The 18,602-nt window shown below is 39.2% G+C and overlaps 1 pseudogene; it reads left to right on the top strand.

Moving 5' to 3' along the window:
• Positions 1–15,960: 15,960 nt before the first annotated feature.
• On the top strand, positions 15,961–16,899 carry LOC144290308 (olfactory receptor 6C2-like; annotated as a pseudogene).
• Positions 16,900–18,602: the final 1,703 nt, after the last annotated feature.

Here is an 18,602-nt window from a genome sequence, read left to right as displayed (position 1 = left end):
TTTTATTCTATTTTTATTTTTATATTTTTTAATAATAAATGTATTTTTATTGGTGTTCAATTTTTTATAATAAATTTATTTTTTACTGGCGTTCAATTTACCAACATACAGAATAACACCCAGTGCTCATCCCGACAAGTGCCCCCCTCGGTGCCCATCACCCACTCACCTCCACCCCCCGCCCTCCTCCCTTCCACCACCCCTAGTTCGTTTCCCAGAGTTAGGAGTCTTTATGTTCTGTCTCCCTTTCTGATATTTCCCACACATTTCTTCTCCCTTCCCTTATATTCCCTTTCACTATTATTTATATTCCCCAAATGAATGAGAACATATAATGTTTGTCCTTCTCGAATTGACTTACTTCACTCAGCATAATACCCTCCATTCCATCCGCATTGAAGCAAATGGTGGGTATTTGTCGTTTCTAATGGCTGAGTAATAGTCCATTGTATACAGAAACCACATCTTCTTTATCCATTCATCTTTCGATGGACACCGAGGCTCCTTCCACAGTTTGGCTATTGTGCACATTGCTGCAAGAAACATCGGGGTACAGGTGTCCCAGCGTTTCATTGCATCTGTCTGTATCTTAGGGGTAAATCCCCAAGAGTTCAATTGCTGGGTCGCAGGACAGGTCTATTTTTAACTCTTTGAGGAACCTCCACACAGTTTTCCAGAGTGGCTGCACCAGTTCACATTCCCACCGACAGTTTAAGAGGGTTCCCTTATCTCCCCAACCTCTCCAACATTTATGGTTTCCTGCCTTGTTAATTTTTCCCATTCTCACTGGTGTGAGGTGGTATCTCATTGTGGTTTTGATTTGTATTTCCCTGATGGCATTTGATGCAAAGCATTTTCTCATGTGCTTGTTGGCCATGTCTATGTCTTCCTCTGTGAGATTTCTCTTCATGCCTTTTGCCCATTTCATGATTGGATTGTTTGTTTCTTTGATGTTGAGTTTAAGAAGTTCTTTATAGATCTTGGAAACTAGCCCTTTATCTGATAGGTCATTTGCAAAAATCTTCTCCCATTCTGTAGGTTGTCTTTGAGTTTTGTTGACTGTATCCTTTGCTGTGTAAAAGCTTCTTATCTTGATGAAGTCCCAATAGTTCATTTTTGCTTTTGTTTCTTTTGCCTTCGTGGATGTATCTTGCAAGAAGTTACTGTGGCCGAGTTCAAAAAGGGTGTTGCCTGTGTTCTCCTCTAGGATTTTGATGGAATCTAGTCTCACATTTAGATCTTTCATCCGTTTTGAGTTTATATTTGTGTATGGTGAAAGAGAGTGGTCTAGTTTCCTTCTTCTGCATGTGGATGTCCAATTTTCCCAGCACCATTTATTGAAGAGACTGTCTTTCTTCCATTGGATAGTCTTTCCTCCTTTATCGAATATTAGTTGACCATAAAGTTGATGGTCCAATTCTGGGTTCTCTATTCTGTTCCATTGATCTATGTGTCTGTTTTTGTGCCAGTACCACACTGTCTTGATGACCACAGCTTTGTAGTACAACCTGATATCTGGCATTGTGATGTCCCCAGATATAGTTTTCTTCTTTAAAATTCCCCTGGCTATTCGGGGTCTTTTTTGATTCCACACAAATCTTAAGATGATTTGTTCCAGTGCTCTGAAGAAAGTCCGTGGTATTTTGATAGGGATTGCATTAAACGTGTAAATTGCCCTGGGTAACATTGACATTTTCACAATATTAATTCTTCCAATCCATGAGAATGGAATATTTTTCCATCTCTTTGTGTCTTCCTCAATCTTTCAGAAGCGTTCTATAGTTTTGAGGGTATAGATCCTTTACCTGTTTGGTTAGGTTTATTCCTAGGTATCTTATGCTTTTGGGTGCAATTGTAAATGGGACTGACTCCTTAATTTCTCTTTTTTCAGTCTCATTGTTAGTGTATAAAAATGCCATTGAATTCTGAGCATTGATTTTCTATCCTGCCACGCTGCCAAATTGGTGTATGAGTTCTAGCAATCATGGGGTGGAGTCTTTTGGGTTTTCTATGTACAGCAGTATCATGTTATCTGTGAAGGAGTTGGTTCTTTGAAAGAATTAATAAGATAGATAAACCATTAGCCAGACTTATTAAAAAGAAGAGAGAGAAGACTCAAATTAATAAAATCATAAATGAGAAAGGAGAGATCACTACCAACAACAAGGAAAGTCAAACATTTTTAAAAACATATTATGAACACCTATACGCCAATAAATCAGGCAATCTAGTAGAAATGGACAGATTCCTGGAAAACCATAAACTACCAACACTAGAAGAGGAAGAAATAGAAACCCTGAAGAGGCCAATAACCAGGGAGGAAATTGAAGCAGTCATCAAAAACTTCCCAAGACACAAGAGACCAGGTCCAGATGGCTTCCTAGGGGAATTCTATCAAGCGTTTAAAGAAGAAACCATACCAATTCTACTAAAGCTGTTTGGAACGATAGAAAGAGATGGAGTACTTCAAATTCGTTCTATGAGGCCAGCATCACCTTAAATCCAAATCCAGACAAAGACCTCACCAAAAAGGAGAATTATAGAGCAATATCCCTGAAGAACATGGATGCAAAAATTCTCAACAAGATACTAGCCAATAGGATCCAACAATACATTAAGAAAATTATTCACCATGACCAAGTAGGATTTATCCCCGGGACACAAGGCTGGTTCAACACTTGTAAAACAATCAATGTGATTCATCATATCAGCAAGAGAAAACCCAAGAACTATATGATCCTCTCATTAGATAAAGAAAGCATTTGACAAAATACAGCATCCATTCCTCATCAAAACTTTTCAGAGTGTAGGGATAGAGGGAACATTCCTCAACATCTTAAAAGCCACCTACGAAAACCCACAACAAATATAATTCTCAACGGGGAAGCACTGGGAGCCTTTCCCTAAAATCAGAAACAAGACAGGGATGTCCACTCTCAGTACTGCTATTCAACGTAGTACTGGAAGTCCTAGCTTCAGCAATCAGACAATAAAAAGACATTAAAGGCATCAAAACCCTATCAAAATACCATGGACTTTCTTCAGAGAGTTAGATCAAATTATTTTAAGATTTGTGTGGAATAAGAAAAGACCCCAAATAGCCAGGGGAATTTTAAAAAAGAAAACAATAGCTGGGGGCATCACAATGCCAGACTTCAGGTTGTACTACGAAGCTGTGGTCATCAAGACAGTGTGGTACTGGCACAAAAACAGACACATAGATCAATGGAGTAGAAGAGAGAATCCAGAAGGGGCCCCTCAACTTTATGATCAACTAATATTCGACAAAGGAGGAAAGACTATCCACTGGAAGAAAGACAGTCTCTTCAATAAATGGTGCTGGGAAAATTGGACATCCACATGCAGAAGAATGAAACTAGACCACTCCCTTGCACCATACACAAAGATAAACTCAAAATGGATGAAAGATCTAAATGTGAGACTAGATTCCATCAAAATCCTAGAGGAGAACACAGGCAACACCCTTTTTGAACTCGGCCACAGTAACTTCTTGCAAGATACATCCACGAAGGCAAAAGAAACAAAAGCAAAAATGAATTATTCAGACTTCATCAAGATAAGAAGCTTTTGCACAGCAAAGGATATAGTCAACAAAACTAAAAGACAACCTACAGAATGGGAGAAGATTTTTGCAAATGACATATCAGATAAAGGGCTAGTTTCCAAGATCTATAAAGAACTTCTTAAACTCAACACCAAAGAAACAAACCATCCAATCATGAAATGGGCAAAAGACATGAAGAGAAATCTCACAGAGGAAGACATAGACATGGCCAACAAGCACATGAGAAAATGCTCTGCATCACTTGTCATCAGGGAAATACAAATCAAAACCACAATGAGATACCACCTCACACCAGTGAGAATGGGGAAAATTAACAAGGCAGGAAACCACAAATGTTGGTGAGGGTGGGGTGAAAAGGGAACCCTCCTACACTGTTGGTGGGAATGTGAACTGGTGCAGCCACTCTGGAAAACTGTGAGGAGGTTCCTCCAAGAGTTAAAAATAGACCTACCCTATGACCCAGCAATTGCATTGCTGGCGATTTACCCCAAAGATGCAGATGCAATGAAACGCCGGGACACCTGCACCCCAATGTTTCTAGCAGCAATGTCCACAATAGCCAAACTGTGGAAGGAGCCTCGGTGTCCATCGGAAGATGAATGGATAAAGAAGATGTGGTCTATGTATACAATGGAACATTACTCGCCATTAGAAACAACAAATACCCACCATTTTCTTCAATGTGGTTGGAACTGGAGGGTATTATGCTGAGGGAAGAAAGTTAATCCGAGAAGAGGGGCAAGATGGTGGAAGAGTAGGGTCCCCAAATCACCTGTCCCCACCAAATTACCGAGATAACCTTCAAATCATCCTGAAAATCTATGAATTCGGCCTGAGATTTAGAGAGAGAACAGCTGAAACGCTACAGTGAGAAGAGTTCGTGCTTCTATCAAGGTTGGAAGACGGGGGAAAAAGACATAAGGAAACAAAAGGCATCCAAGGGGTGGGGCCCCGGGAGGAGCAGGGCTAAGGCCAGGGCGAGTGTCCCCAGGACACGAGAGCCCCGTCCCGGAGTAGCAGGAGCTTCAACAATCTTCCCGGGTGGAAAGGCGCTTGCAGGGAGTTAGAGCAGGACCCAGGAGGGCGGGAATGCCCTCAGGCTCCCTAGGACACTAACAGACACCTGCGGCACGCACAGGAGAGTGCTCCGAGCTCCCTAAGGGCTGCAGCACGCAAGGCGGGACCGGAGTAGCTCGGAGGCGCTCTGGCGGAGGCTCCGTGGAGGGGGCTGCGGGGCGGGAGTGCAAATCCAACAGCGCAGGCCGGGAGCACAGGGCGCCGGGACACAGCCCAGGATCCCACCTCCCCCAGGGACAGGCAGAGGCCAGGAGGGCCCAGGACAGCAAGGACGCTCCTGCCCTGAGCTAAGCAGATCAGTGGCCCCGCCCCGGAGCCTCCAGGTCCTGCAGACAGAGAGCTCTGAGGTCACTGCGGGGCTGAATCCAGGGCTCCAGAGCTTCCGCCGCCACTGGGGTTGTTCCTCCAGGGGCCTGACGGGGTAAACAACCCCCACTGAGCCCTGCACCAGGCAGGGGGCAGAACAGCTCCCCCAAATGCTAACACCTGAAAATCAGCACAACAGGCCCCTCCCCAAGAAGACCAGCTAGACGGACAAGATCCGGGGGAAGTCAAGGGACTTAACGTATACAGAATCCGAAGACTCCCCAATGTGTTTTTTTCTTTTTGATTTCTGATTCCTTCCCCCACCATTTTTTTCACCTTTCTTTCTTTTTCTTTCTCTTTCTTCTCTTTTTTTCCTTTTTTACTTCCTTTATTCTTTTTTCTTTTTCTCTTTTCTTTCCTTCTTTCTCTCTCTCCTTTTCGCCTTTTCCCAATACAACTTGTTTATGGCCACTCTACACTGAGCAAACTGACTAGAAGGAAAACCTCACCTCAAAAGAAAGAATCAGAAACAGTCCTCTCTCCCACAGAGTTACAAAATCTGGATTACAATTCAATGTCAGAAAGCCAATTCAGAAGCACTATTATACAGCTACTGGTGGCTCTAGAGAAAAGCATAAAGGACTCAAGAGACTTCATGACTGCAGAATTTAGATCCAATCAGGCAGAAATTAAAAGTTAATTGAATGAGATGCAATCCAAACTAGAAGTCCTAACGACGAGGGTTAATGAGGTGGAAGAATGAGTGAGTGACATAGAAGACAAGTTGATGGTAAAGAATGAAACTAAGGAAAAAAGAGACAGACAATTCAAATACCTTGAAGACAGATTAAGGGAAATAAACGACAGGGTGAGGAAGAAAAACCTACCTTTAATTGGGGTTCCGAGGGCTCCGAAAGGGACAGAGGGCCAGAATATGTATTTGAACAAATCCTAGCTGAAAACATTCCTAATCTGGGAAGGGAAACAGGCATTCAAATCCAGTAAATAGAGAGATCCCCCCCCCCAAAATCAATAAAAACCGTTCAACACCTCAACATTTAATAGTGAAGCTTGCAAATTCCAAAGATAAAGAGAAGATCCTTAAAGCAGCAAGAGACAAGAAATCCCTGACTTTTATGGGGAGGAATATTAGCATACCTCTCCACAGAGACCTGGCAGGCCAGAAAGGGCTGGCAGGATATATTCAGGGTCCTAAATGAGAAGAACATGCAACCAAGAATACTTTATCCAGCAAGGCTCTCATTCAAAATGGAAGGAGAGATAAAGAGCTTCCAAGACAGGCAGGAACTGAAAGAATATATGACCTCCAAACCAGCTCTGCAAGAAATTTTAAGGGGGACTCTTATAATTCCCCTTTAAGAAGAAGTTCAGTGGAACAATCCACAAAAACAAGGTCTGAATAGACATCATGATGACACTAAACTCATATCTGTCAATAGTCACTCTGAATGTGAATGGGCTTAATGACCCCATCAAAAGGCACAGGGTTTCAGACTGGATAAAAAAGCAGGACCCATCTGTTTGCTGTCTACAAGAGACTCATTTTAGACAGAAGGACACCTACAGCCTGAAAATAAAAGGTTGGAAAACCATTCACCATTCAAATGGTCCTCAAAAGAAAGCAGGGGTAGCCATCCTTATATCAGATAAACTAAAATTTACCCCAAAGACTGTAGTGAGAGATGAAGAGGGACACTATATCATACTTAAAGAATCTATCCAACAAGAGGACTTAACAATCTTCAATATATATGCCCTGAATATGGGAGCTGCCAAATATTTAAAACAATTATTAACCAAAGTGAAGAAATACTTAGATAATAATACACTTATACTTGGTGACTTCAATCTAGCTCTTTCTATACTCGATAGGTCTTCTAAGCACAACATCTCCAAGAAATGAGAGCTTTAAATGATACACTGGACCAGATGGATTTCACAGATATCTACAGAACTTTACATCCAAACTCAACTAAATACACATTCTTCTCAAGGGCACATGGAGCTTTTTCCAGAATAAACCACATACTGGGTCACAAATCAGGTCTGAACCTATACCAAAGATTGGGATCGTCCCCTGCATATTCTCAGACCATAATGCCTTGAAATTAGAACTAAATTACAACAAGAAGTTTGGAAGGACCTCAAACACGTGGAGGTTAAGGACCATCCTGCTAAAAGATGAAAGGGTCAACTAGGAAATTAAGGAAAAATTTAAAAAATTCATGGAAACTAATGAGAATGAAGATACAACTGTTCAAAATCTTTGGGATGCAGCAAAAGCAGTCCTAAGGGGGAAATACATCACAATACAAGCATCCATTCAAAAACTGGGAAGAACTCAAATACAAAACCTAAACTTACACATAAAGGAGCTAGAGAAAAAACAGCAGATGGACCCTACGCCCAGCAGAAGAAGAGATTTAATTAAAATCGAGCAGAACTCAATGAAATCAAACCAGAAGAGCTGTGGAACAGATCAACAGAACCAGGAGTTGGTACTTTGAAAGAATTAATAAGATAGATAAACCATTAGCCAACCTTATTAAAAAGAAGTGAGAGAAGACTCAAATTAATAAAATGATGAATGAGAAAGGAGAGATCAATACCAACACCAAGGAAATACAAACAATCTTAAAAACATATTATGAACAGCTATATGCCAATAAATTAGGCAATCTAGAAGAAATGGACGCATTTCTGGAAAGCCACAACTACCCAAACTGGAACAGGAAGAAATAGAAAACCTGAAGAGGCCAATAACCAGGGAGGAAATTGAAGCAGTCATCAAAACCCTCCCAAGACACAAGAGTCCAGGGCCAGAATGCTTCCCAGGGGAATTCTATCAAATGTTTAAAGAAGAAACCATACCTATTCTACTAAAGCTGTTTGGAAAGATAGAAAGAGATGGAGTACTTCCAAATTCATTCTATGAGGGCAGCTTCACCTTAATTCCAAATCCAGACAAAGACCCCACCAAAAAGGAGAATTATAGAGCAATATCCCTGAAGAACATGGATGCAAAAATTCTCAACAAGATACTAGCCAATAGGATCCAACAATACATTAAGAAGATTATTCACCATGACCAAGTAGGATTTATCCCCGGGACACAAGGCTGGTTCAACACTCGTAAAACAATCAATGTGATTCATCATATCAGCAAGAGGAAAACCAAGAACCATATGATCCTCTCATTAGGTAAAGGATCTATACCCTAAAAACTATAGAACACTTCTGAGAGAAATTGAGGAAGACACAAAGAGATGGAAAAATATTCCATGCTCATGGATTGGAAGAATTAATATTGTGAAAATGTCAATGTTACCCAGGGCAATTTACACTTTAAATGCAATCCCTATCAAAATACCACGGACTTTCTTCAGAGAGTCAGAACAAATTATTTTAAGATTTGTGTGGAATCAGAAAAGACTCCGAATAGCCAGGGGAATTTTAAAAAAGAAAACCATATCTGGGGGCAAACAATGCCAGATTTCAGGTTGTACTACAAAGCTGTGGTCATCAAGACAGTGTGGTACTGGCACAATAACAGACACATAGATCAATGGAACAGAATAGAGAACCCAGAAGTGTACCCTCAACTTTATGGTCAACTAACATTCGATAAAGGAGGAAAGACTATCCATTGGAAGAAAGACAGTCTCTTCAATAAATGGTGCTGGGAAAATTGGACATCCACATTCAGAAGAAGGAAACTAGACCACTCTCTTTCACCATATACAAAGATAAACTCAAAACGGATGAAAGATCTAAATGTGAGACAAGATTTCATCAAAATCCTAGAGGAGGACACAGGCAACACCCTTTTTGAACTGGGTCACAGTAACTTCTTGCAAGATACATCCACGAAGGCAAAAGAAACAAAAGCAAAAATGAATTATTCAGACTTCATCAAGATAAGAAGCTTTTGCACAGCAAAGGATATAGTAAGCAAAACTAAAAGACAACCTACAGAATGGGAGAAGATTTTTGCAAATGACGTATCAGATAAAGGGCTAGTTTCCAAAATCTATAAAGAACTTCTTAAACTCAACACCAAAGAAACAAACCATCCAATCATGAAATGGGCAAAAGACATGAAGAGAAATCTCACAGAGGAAGACATAGACATGGCCAATAAACACATGAGGAAATGCTCTGCATCACTTGCCATCAGGGAAATACAAATCAAAACCACAATGAGATACCACCTCACACCAGTGAGAATGGGGAACATTAACAAGGCAGGAAACCACAAATGTTGGAGAGGATGCAGAGAAAACAGATCCCTCCTACACTGTTGGTGGGAATGTGACCTGGTGCAGCCACTCTGGAAAACTGTGTGGAGGTTCCTCAAAGAGTTAAAAATAGACCTGCCCTAAGACCCAGCAATTGCACTGTTGGGGATTTACCCCAAAGTTGCAGATGCAATGAAACGCCGGGACACCTGCACCTCGATGTTTCTAGCACCAATGTCCACAATAGCCAAACTGTGGAAGGAGCCTTGGTGTCCATCGAAAGATGAATGGATAAAGAAGATGTGGTTTATGTATACAATGGAATATTTCTCAGCCATTAGAAACGACAAATACACACCATTTGCTTCAACATGGATGGAACTGGAGGGTATTATGCTGAGTGAAGTAAGTCAATCGGAGAAGGACAAACAGTTTATGTTCTCATTCATTTGGGGAATATAAATAATAGTGAAAGGGAATATAAGGGAAGGGAGAAGAAATGTGTGGGAAATATCAGAAAGGGAGACAGAACATAAAGACTCCTAACTCTGGGAAACGAACTACGGGTGGTGGAAGGGAGGAGGGCAGGGGGTGGGGGTGAGTGGGTGACGGGCACCGAGGGGGACACAACGAGATGAGCACTGGGTGTTATTCTGTATGTTGGTAAATTGAACACCAATAAATTTAATTTATTAAAAAAAGGAGAAAGTCAATCGGAGAAGGACAAACATTATATGTTCTCATTCATTTGGGGAATATGAATAATAGTGAAAGGGAATAGAAGGGAAGGGAGAAGAAATGTGTGGGAAATATCAGAAAGGGAGACAGAACATAAAGACTCCTAACTCTGGGAAACAAACTAGTGGTGGTGGAAGGGAGGAGGGCGGGGGGTGGGGGTGACTGGGTAATGGGCACTGAGGGGGGCACTTGACGGGATGAGCTCTGGGTGTTATTCTGTATGTTGGCAAATTGAACACCAATAAAAAATAAATTTATATTTAAAAAAGATTTTATTTATTTATTCATAGAGACAGAAAGAGAGAGGCAGAGACACAGACAGAGGGAGAAGCAGGCTCCTTGCAAAGAGCCTGACGTAGTACTCGATCCAGGGTCTCCAGGATCATTCCCTGGGCTGCAGGCAGCACTAAACTGCTCTGCCACCAGGGCTGCCCTGAAGGCAGAGTTTTAACCAACTGAGCCACCCAGACACCCTGTAGCACTAATTGTTTTATTTCATATAAGTTTCATTTCATATAATAAGTAACTTCCAAACACTTATGTAGAGGCCTAAAAATGTATATGGTATTTAAGTAATCTGAACCAGTTCTGTAAGCGACTGTGTTTTGTATTACTGTGAAGATATGAAACGTAGTTCATTACATTTTAAAAAGTGTTCCACACAATTTCTTAATTTCTACATTCCCTCCCTTGCTCTTCTTCAGGGGTTTTCTTTCAGTAAGCAACTTTTCCATGCTCTTAATGTATTCCTTTTTGGTAGGAATCCAGAAATATTAGACTGAATCGATAAGTATTTGGCATTTCTGTGCTATGGGTCCTAAATTAAAATGCCTCCCATATCATATATGATGGAGGTCTTGTGTATCTGTGACAACAAGAATTTTCTTTATTCATTCTTCATTTGCTGTTAAGTTGGCAGCTTCCTTTCCTGATAAAAATTCACTTACACCTCCTGAAAAAAAAATTCAACATGCATTTATGATAATATTTAGCAAGCTATGAGTGGAAGTGAATCTTGGAGTGTCCAAGTAGACCTGAAATAATTAGCTTTTCTCTTTTCCACCCAGGTTAGTTGTTTAAAAATAATAATAAAAATCGGATAGTAAAGTTAATTGCAAACAGTGGTAAAGTGAGTATGCAATCTCGTAGGTACCTATAATAATGAATCACATGATTGGGCAAGACATACATGAGGTGAAGGGGTGCCCAAAATCAAGGAAAGAAACCACGCTGTGATTTGTCATCTGACACTTACTGTTTAGCACAAGACCTGTTTCTGATTCTATTGTTGCATCTTCCTTTCTCCGAGGACAATAGTCCCAATTGATAGCTGTTTTTGTTCTCACAAAGTTCATTAAAGTTCATTATACTATAGTTTCATTAGAAGTTTTTGAACCTAGGATCCCAAGGGATTCTTTTGTTTGTTTAACCAATGATCTCTGCATACCTGTTGAGGACCAAACAGAATGGTATAAGATATGACTTATACCATTCTTATTAGTATATAATTTGCAGGGAGATCTGTTTTCCTGCAAAGTCAAGACATCAGCTTTGCCCAAACCAAAGAGTTTGTCACCATTATAACAGTCTTTAATTCTTTTGACCCTGAAGGTTATATGAATACTTTTCCTAGAATTAAAGTCAGGAGATTATTTTTTTAGTTGATATCCTTATAAGATTACAGAAGGTAAAGGACATTTTTTTAAAAAGACCTCTGGGAAATTGTGGCAATGCGAACCTAAATGACCTCTGCACACTCACAGACTTGCCAGTGCATGCAAGTGTGTGAGTGCATGAAAAATATTGTAGGATCCATCACTACCAAACTCATGCCCTGCTCTGAGTTACTCTAAAGATCTTTGTGGTTAAATTGTACACAGAAACTATGAACAGCCATCTGAAAGGTGAGTGTGATTTATTTAGTCAAGTCAATTGTTTACCATCCAGAACCCACATAGTTCAAAGTACAGGATTTTGACCTGTGTGTTACAAAGCCCAGATCCTAAATAATTATGAATAATGTTTCACAGTAGGAATCAATGGTTATCTCCAGTATTACTTTATTCTCTAACTAGTGACATTTAAAGTTTAATAAGACTTTAGTAACATATCCTCAGAAGTTTTAAGGATAAGACAGTAAATTTTTAGAATATAGTCTCTCATGTTTAAGATCCTAGGAAAGTGTTTCTGTTCTCTCAATTGAGCAAAAACTGACTCCCTAATGTTTACTTTTTGCTACATGGCTTTTGTATCTACAACTAGAGATAATTCCCTATACTTAATGAGCAGTATCACAAAGCATACTGGAAAGGGTAAAACATTCCGTTGTTAGTAAGACAACACAATATATCAATGACCTTTCATATGCTATTCTGTATCAGTTTACCCAGTATGTTCCAGATGAGACTAAAAACACTAACAGATATTGGACTTTTGTAAGGACAGAAGTTAGAATGTTATGGGTGCATGGGCGTTAGGTCAATTTGAAGAGAGCTTGGTAGCACCATATGTGAGCTTGTGGAATCTGGATCAGAAGACAATAAAGGATAATAGGGTTGTCTCAACATCGACATTTAGTCTTCTCTGGTCATTCCCTGAGTGATCCTCCCCTACAGTACCTGGGAGGGAAGTAGCTGATAGATCAGCCATTTATTCACACCCAGATCAGATTCCTGTCCATAAATCCAGAGTCAGAAAGCTCTAAAGTGTGATCTGGGCACATGTTGGACATTGCATCCTCAGTAGAAGGAAAGATACATATTTCCCCACTCTCAGGAAAAGCTCATCTCAATATCATTGCAGGAAATATGTTGAAACAGCCAGGAGCCAATTTGGAACATTCATATTCCACACTGAGGTCTCCTGGGAAGAGCCTGTTCCACCCCAGCAATAACAGAAATTGGAAACCTTAGAGACAGTGACTGCATTGGGAAACATTTCAGGTGCTACAAATGTAATTATTATGATTGAAGGCTATCTCTCTACTACAGCCCCTAACTCAGAAATAAGGCAGCCCTGGGCATTGATTTATCTAGTTCCCTGAGGAAGTTACTTGACAGATAGTATCACCAAGAAGATATTGGTCATTTTCTCAAAAGATAAAGGGGAAAAATAAATCAATCAAATAAATAGTTGAGAAGGTTGTGTTCTGTAGTGCTTATGAGCTTAGTTTCTGCAGTCAGACTGCTTATATTCATATTCCTGCTTCACTCCATCCTAAGTCAATGATCTCAGGCACAATTCTTAATATTTCTGAACTCAGTTTCCTCAATTGTGAAATGAAAGTTAAATAACAACTGGCCTTAGAGAATTGCTTTGAGAATTAAAGGAAGTCATGTAAGTATTTAACATAGTATTTGACATTTAGTAACTGCCTTATAAATGTTACCTATGATCATCATAATCGTAGACAGGTTTGTGAATTAAATTAAATACAACCAAAAAGGGATTCTTTGTCCTACCATCTCACATGAAAATCTATTCTTATCCCAGGAAATTTCTCATTAGAATGTGTTCTTCAATTGAAAACATAAATTAAAAAAAAGAAAACATAAATGTGTCTGGTATGAATAACATAAATATTATTATCAGCCTCTAACACCTTAAGTGAATGTACTTTTCCTACAGCTCTGATAGGAAGTTTACCCTGAAGTAATATAGAGCCCAAGAGACTAGTTGCAATGGACTGGGTATCTTTAGAAGATGAAGAAACACAGAAGTGGCAAACTTCCTGATGGGCAAATGAAAACCAGGAACCCCCCCAAAAAAAAAAATTCCTGAAACTCGCCCCTAACTTGGCAGAGTGAGAGGAAAAGCGTGGAATTAGGATTTAAGAAATGTGGATTCTTCCTTAGACTTTGTTCCTGACAAGCCTAGTGACTGCAGAACCTCTGAGTTCCATCTATAAAGTTAGGGGATTGGCTAAAATCATCTTTACTGAGCTTTCTCTCTTCATTTATATAGTTCTCTTAAGTACTTGATTATTTTATTTATAGTAACCTAAACCCATTTGGCTAAGATTGTTTTCTCTCTTGTTCCTATCTGTTTGTTTCTTTCTTGTTCTAGGAGAGACAGGGCACATGTCCAGGGCATAAAAGAGATTTTTTATAAATTAGTAGACAGAATTTAAGGGAAGTATTCTAAAGTAATCCTATGTGATGAAACAAGAGAGCCCTAAGACAAGTTCAGAAGAGACTATGAGAGCTGTGGTTACTGAGCAGATTGGAAGAGAATATCCCAAAGACCAATGTTTGAATTAAGATATTTGGGCAAAGAATCACATTAGAAAATGCAAAAAAGATTCAGAAACAAGTTCCACAATGTATGTGGTTGTTCACCCATTATGAATAGACCTGTCAACAAATACTACTCTTTTTAGAATTTAAGAGAACCTTATAATTTTGTATCTAACTTCAAGGACAGTAGAAAACTTAAAATACATATGTGGAATATGGAGCAGGGGGCAAATCTAAGGAAGGTAAAATAAAGTATGGAAAGATGTGTGAAATCCTTCACGAAGGGAGCAGATCCTAGGAGAAGAAACAAAAGAATCAGGCATGAAGCTAACAGCCTAAAGGAATTAGTTTGTTTAATCTTTATTCTAACCTGTGAAAAACATACACTAATATTTTCATTTCACAGGAAATAGCCATTGCTATTGAGCTAAAAAGTAGAAGAATCTGTAATTACTAATTATGGTAAGTACTCAAAATGAAATAAACAGATCATTTCTTTTCACAGTAGGGATGAGAGAACGTAGATAGGATTTTCCAGGGAGGTATCTTTGAAGGGGTTATGTTTAAGTTGGCACCTGAAAAATAAGATTCAGCTATGCAAGAATGTAAGCAAAGAAAATGCATTGCAAAAGCCCTGGAGTGGGAAAAACTTGACATCTTCAAGGAACTGAAGACCAATACAGCGGGATAAGCAAGAGATGAATTAGAATTATACAACCATGAAATCATAAAGAACCATATAAAACAGACTAAGGGGATTGAATTTTATTCCACAGGAAATGAAATCCTATTCAGTGGCTTTAAACACAGAAATGGATCTAATTCCTGGTTTGTTTGTTTGGGTTTTTTTTTCTTAAGTGAGCTCTACAATGTAGAATTTGAACTCACAGTCTCAAGATCAAGAGTCCTACTTTACTTACTGAGCCAGTCAGGTGCCCCTCATGCATGGTTTTAAAAGATCACTCTGGTTCTGTCTTTAGAATGGACTTGCAAGAGTGTTTTTGTGTAATGTATGAAGAGAAGAAAGCAGAAGGGCATGAAGTACTTTAGAGGAGAATGTGGATTATCACAGTGAGTAGCAAGCAGAGACTGAGAGGACAAAAAATTTAACTTCACAACCTTAACTATTGGCAGTCCTGTTCGCTTCACATGCAACCAAAATGACAAGCAAACCTTGAGTTATTGTCATGAAATTACAAACCATGAATATTTTTATGATAGGGCTTTTCTGTTCATTAACATAGATAACATAAAATAACCTCATTTCTGGGGTTGTCAAAGAATCCTTTTACTATTGTCTTAATACTACATCACGATATTAAAAATCTTTAATAAGAGCCTTCTGGCTGGTATCCAGTATAATGTTCAACCGTGAAAGTCCAGTAGAAGTGTTTATCAATCAACTACCACAGCAATAACATTAACAGGTGACAAAATCAAATCTTGGCTTATCTAACATCTTCACCTCAACCCACTGCTAACTTGTGCTGACAGTCTCTCTGACCTAATGTCTCTCTTATTTTTTTTTAATTTTTTATTTATTTATGATAGTCACAGAGAGAGAGAGAGAGAGAGAGGCAGAGACACAGGCAGAAGGAGAAGCAGGCTCCATGCACCGGGAGCCCGACGTGGGATTCAATCCCGGGTCTCCAGGATCGTGCCCCAGGCCAAAGGCAGGCGTCAAACCACTGCGCCACCCAGGGATCCCAATGTCTCTCTTATTTTTACACACAGACAAGGCCATAGTCAGGAATCGGTGATGAAAAATTATACAGCAATAACAACATTCATCTTGGTGGGATTAACAAATGACCCACATCTACAGATTCTGCTTTTTATTTTTCTATTTCTAACCTACTTCTTGAGTGTTGTAGGGAATCTGACCATTATCAGCCTCACGTTGGTGGATTCCCACCTTAAAACACCCACGTATTTTTTCCTCCAGAATTTCTCCATCTTGGAAGTGTTCTTTACCACTGTCTGCATTCCTAGATTCCTCTACACAATGGCATCTGGGGACAATACCGTTACCTACGATGCATGTGCCACTCAATTATTTTTTGTTGTCATATTGGGTGTGACTGAATTTTTCCTCCTCACAGCCATGTCCTATGACCGCTATGTGGCCATCTGAAAACCCCTGCATTACATGACCATCATGAACAACAGGGTCTGCATCAAGTTCCTTATTGGATGGTATATGTTAGCTCTGCTCATCGTCCTCCCACCCTATATCATGGGCTTCAAGCTCGAGTTTTGTGACTCCAATGTCATAGATCACTTTGGCTGTGATGCTGCTCCCATCCTGAAGATTACCTGCTCAGACACAGAGTTTATCGAGCGATTTGTCTTGGTCCTGGCTGTGTTGACACTCATTTTCACCTTGGTGTGTGTAATTCTGTCCTACACATACATCATTAGGACCATTCTCAGATTTCCTTCTGTCCAGCAAAGGAAAAAGGCTTTTTCTACTTGTTCTTCCCATATAATTGTGGTTTCTATTACTTATGGAAGCTGCATCTTTATCTATATCAAACCTCATGCAAAAGAAGGGGTTGCTATTAATAAGGTGGTGTCAGTGCTTACCACTTCAGTTGCCCCAGTGATGAATCCCTTTATTTATACTCTGAGGAACAAGCAAGTGGTACAAGCTTTCAAAGACATGATCAAAAGAGTTGCATCTATCTCAAAGAATTAAAAGACTAGTGAGGACAGAATGACAAATTATAAAAGAATTGCTGATCTCCATTTTTTCCTTAATTATATATTGTTCATAGATTTACATATATCACAACTCCATTCTATTATACCTAGTGCTCACTACTGATATATATATATTCCCAGATATAATTAGCTCAATCTATTCCCAGAAATACATGGGAATAAATATCCAGTAAATACTTATAAAAACACACTTGTTATTACTTACAGAACTAATAAATTTAGACAGTATCAATCTACTACCATATTAGCACTCAACTACCCCTCTTGCACTGATATGTCATGATCTGAGTCCCACAATTCCCAGGAACTTCAGTATGATTATCTATATCTACAAGAATGTCCCTACAATCACTCTATTGGATAAAACTCATTATTCTCTCTCTCCCACTCTTCAGGGAGATATAAATGTAGGCTAAAAGTTTCCTTTAATATCATTTGCTTAAAAATTGTACAAGTTCTTTTTATAAACCCCAACCTTTTTCTAAATAGAATTTCATATTCTTATCTGTATGTCTCTGTGTATGTGTTTGTGCATTTGTTCCCATATTTGGAATGTCTGCTTAGCAGGCTTAAAAAGATAAATGGGACAGATAAAATATAAGTGAGAGCTTATACTTGCATTCTATTCTCCTATCCAAGTTATTCACTATAATTATTTTTCTAGGCACAAAAAATCCAAGTTCCATCACAAAAACTTACAAATTTAGCCAATGAATAGAAAATAATTTTAAGTGCCCAATTTTTGCCTTTCAGTTTAGTGCGTTATTCCCCCAACCTCCTTCTTCCCTCATAATTTTCTGTTTATATGATGACCTAGGAAGACATATGCTGTACCAGGAATCATACAGTTCAGGTTGCAGGCAGGCTTTTACTACCACCAATTCAGACAAATCTTTTAACTTTCCTCATCCCTTCTGATTTCAGGAAGGAATAAGGTGAGGGAGCAAGGTATCTAGAAAACAGGCAAGGAATCCCTGTGATATTTGGGAGGGCTGTCCCAAGCTGATGTATAAGACTAAAAAACAGGACCAAATGGATCAGTAGTCCTTGTGTCGGGTAAGGAATTAATGAATCTTTTCTTGTAATAAAAATTACGTAAGGGGAAATTAATCTTAATTCCACCAATCCTCTTCAGTTTGTCCACTGGAAATCAGCGGATACAGAAAATGTTTTTTAAAATAAAAAGAGAAAGAAATATCTGTGAGAATCTTTATTGTGAACTATGCAAAGCTTGATTCTTAAGTTGGATTAACAAGCTAAAAGAAATTAAGGGACATATTCAATTGGCTGTGGATGGATAAAAATAAAGGGGTAGCTGAAGATAATGATTTTTTAATCTTTTTTTATTGGAGTTCAATTTGTCAACATATACCATAACACCCAGTGCCCATCCCACGAAGTGCCCTCCTCAGTGCCCGTCACCCTGTCACCTCAAAATTCCCCGCCCACTTCCCTTTGCACTAACACTTGTTCCTTTCCCAGAGTTAGGTGTCTCTCATGTTTTGTCAACATCACTGATATTTTAACTCATTTTCTCACCTTCCCCTTTATTCCCTTTCACTAATTTTCATATTCTTCAATGAATGAGACCATAATATGTTTGTCCTTCTCTGATTGACTTATTTCACTCAGCTTAATACCGTCCAAATCCATCCACGTCGAAGCAAATGGTGGGTA

Source organism: Canis aureus, chromosome 2 (assembly GCF_053574225.1).
Source record: "Canis aureus isolate CA01 chromosome 2, VMU_Caureus_v.1.0, whole genome shotgun sequence".
In the NCBI taxonomy this organism is placed as follows: Eukaryota; Metazoa; Chordata; class Mammalia; order Carnivora; family Canidae; genus Canis; species Canis aureus.
The sequence above is the reverse complement of the archived record's forward strand: the minus strand, read 5'-3'. Positions and strand labels throughout refer to the sequence as shown.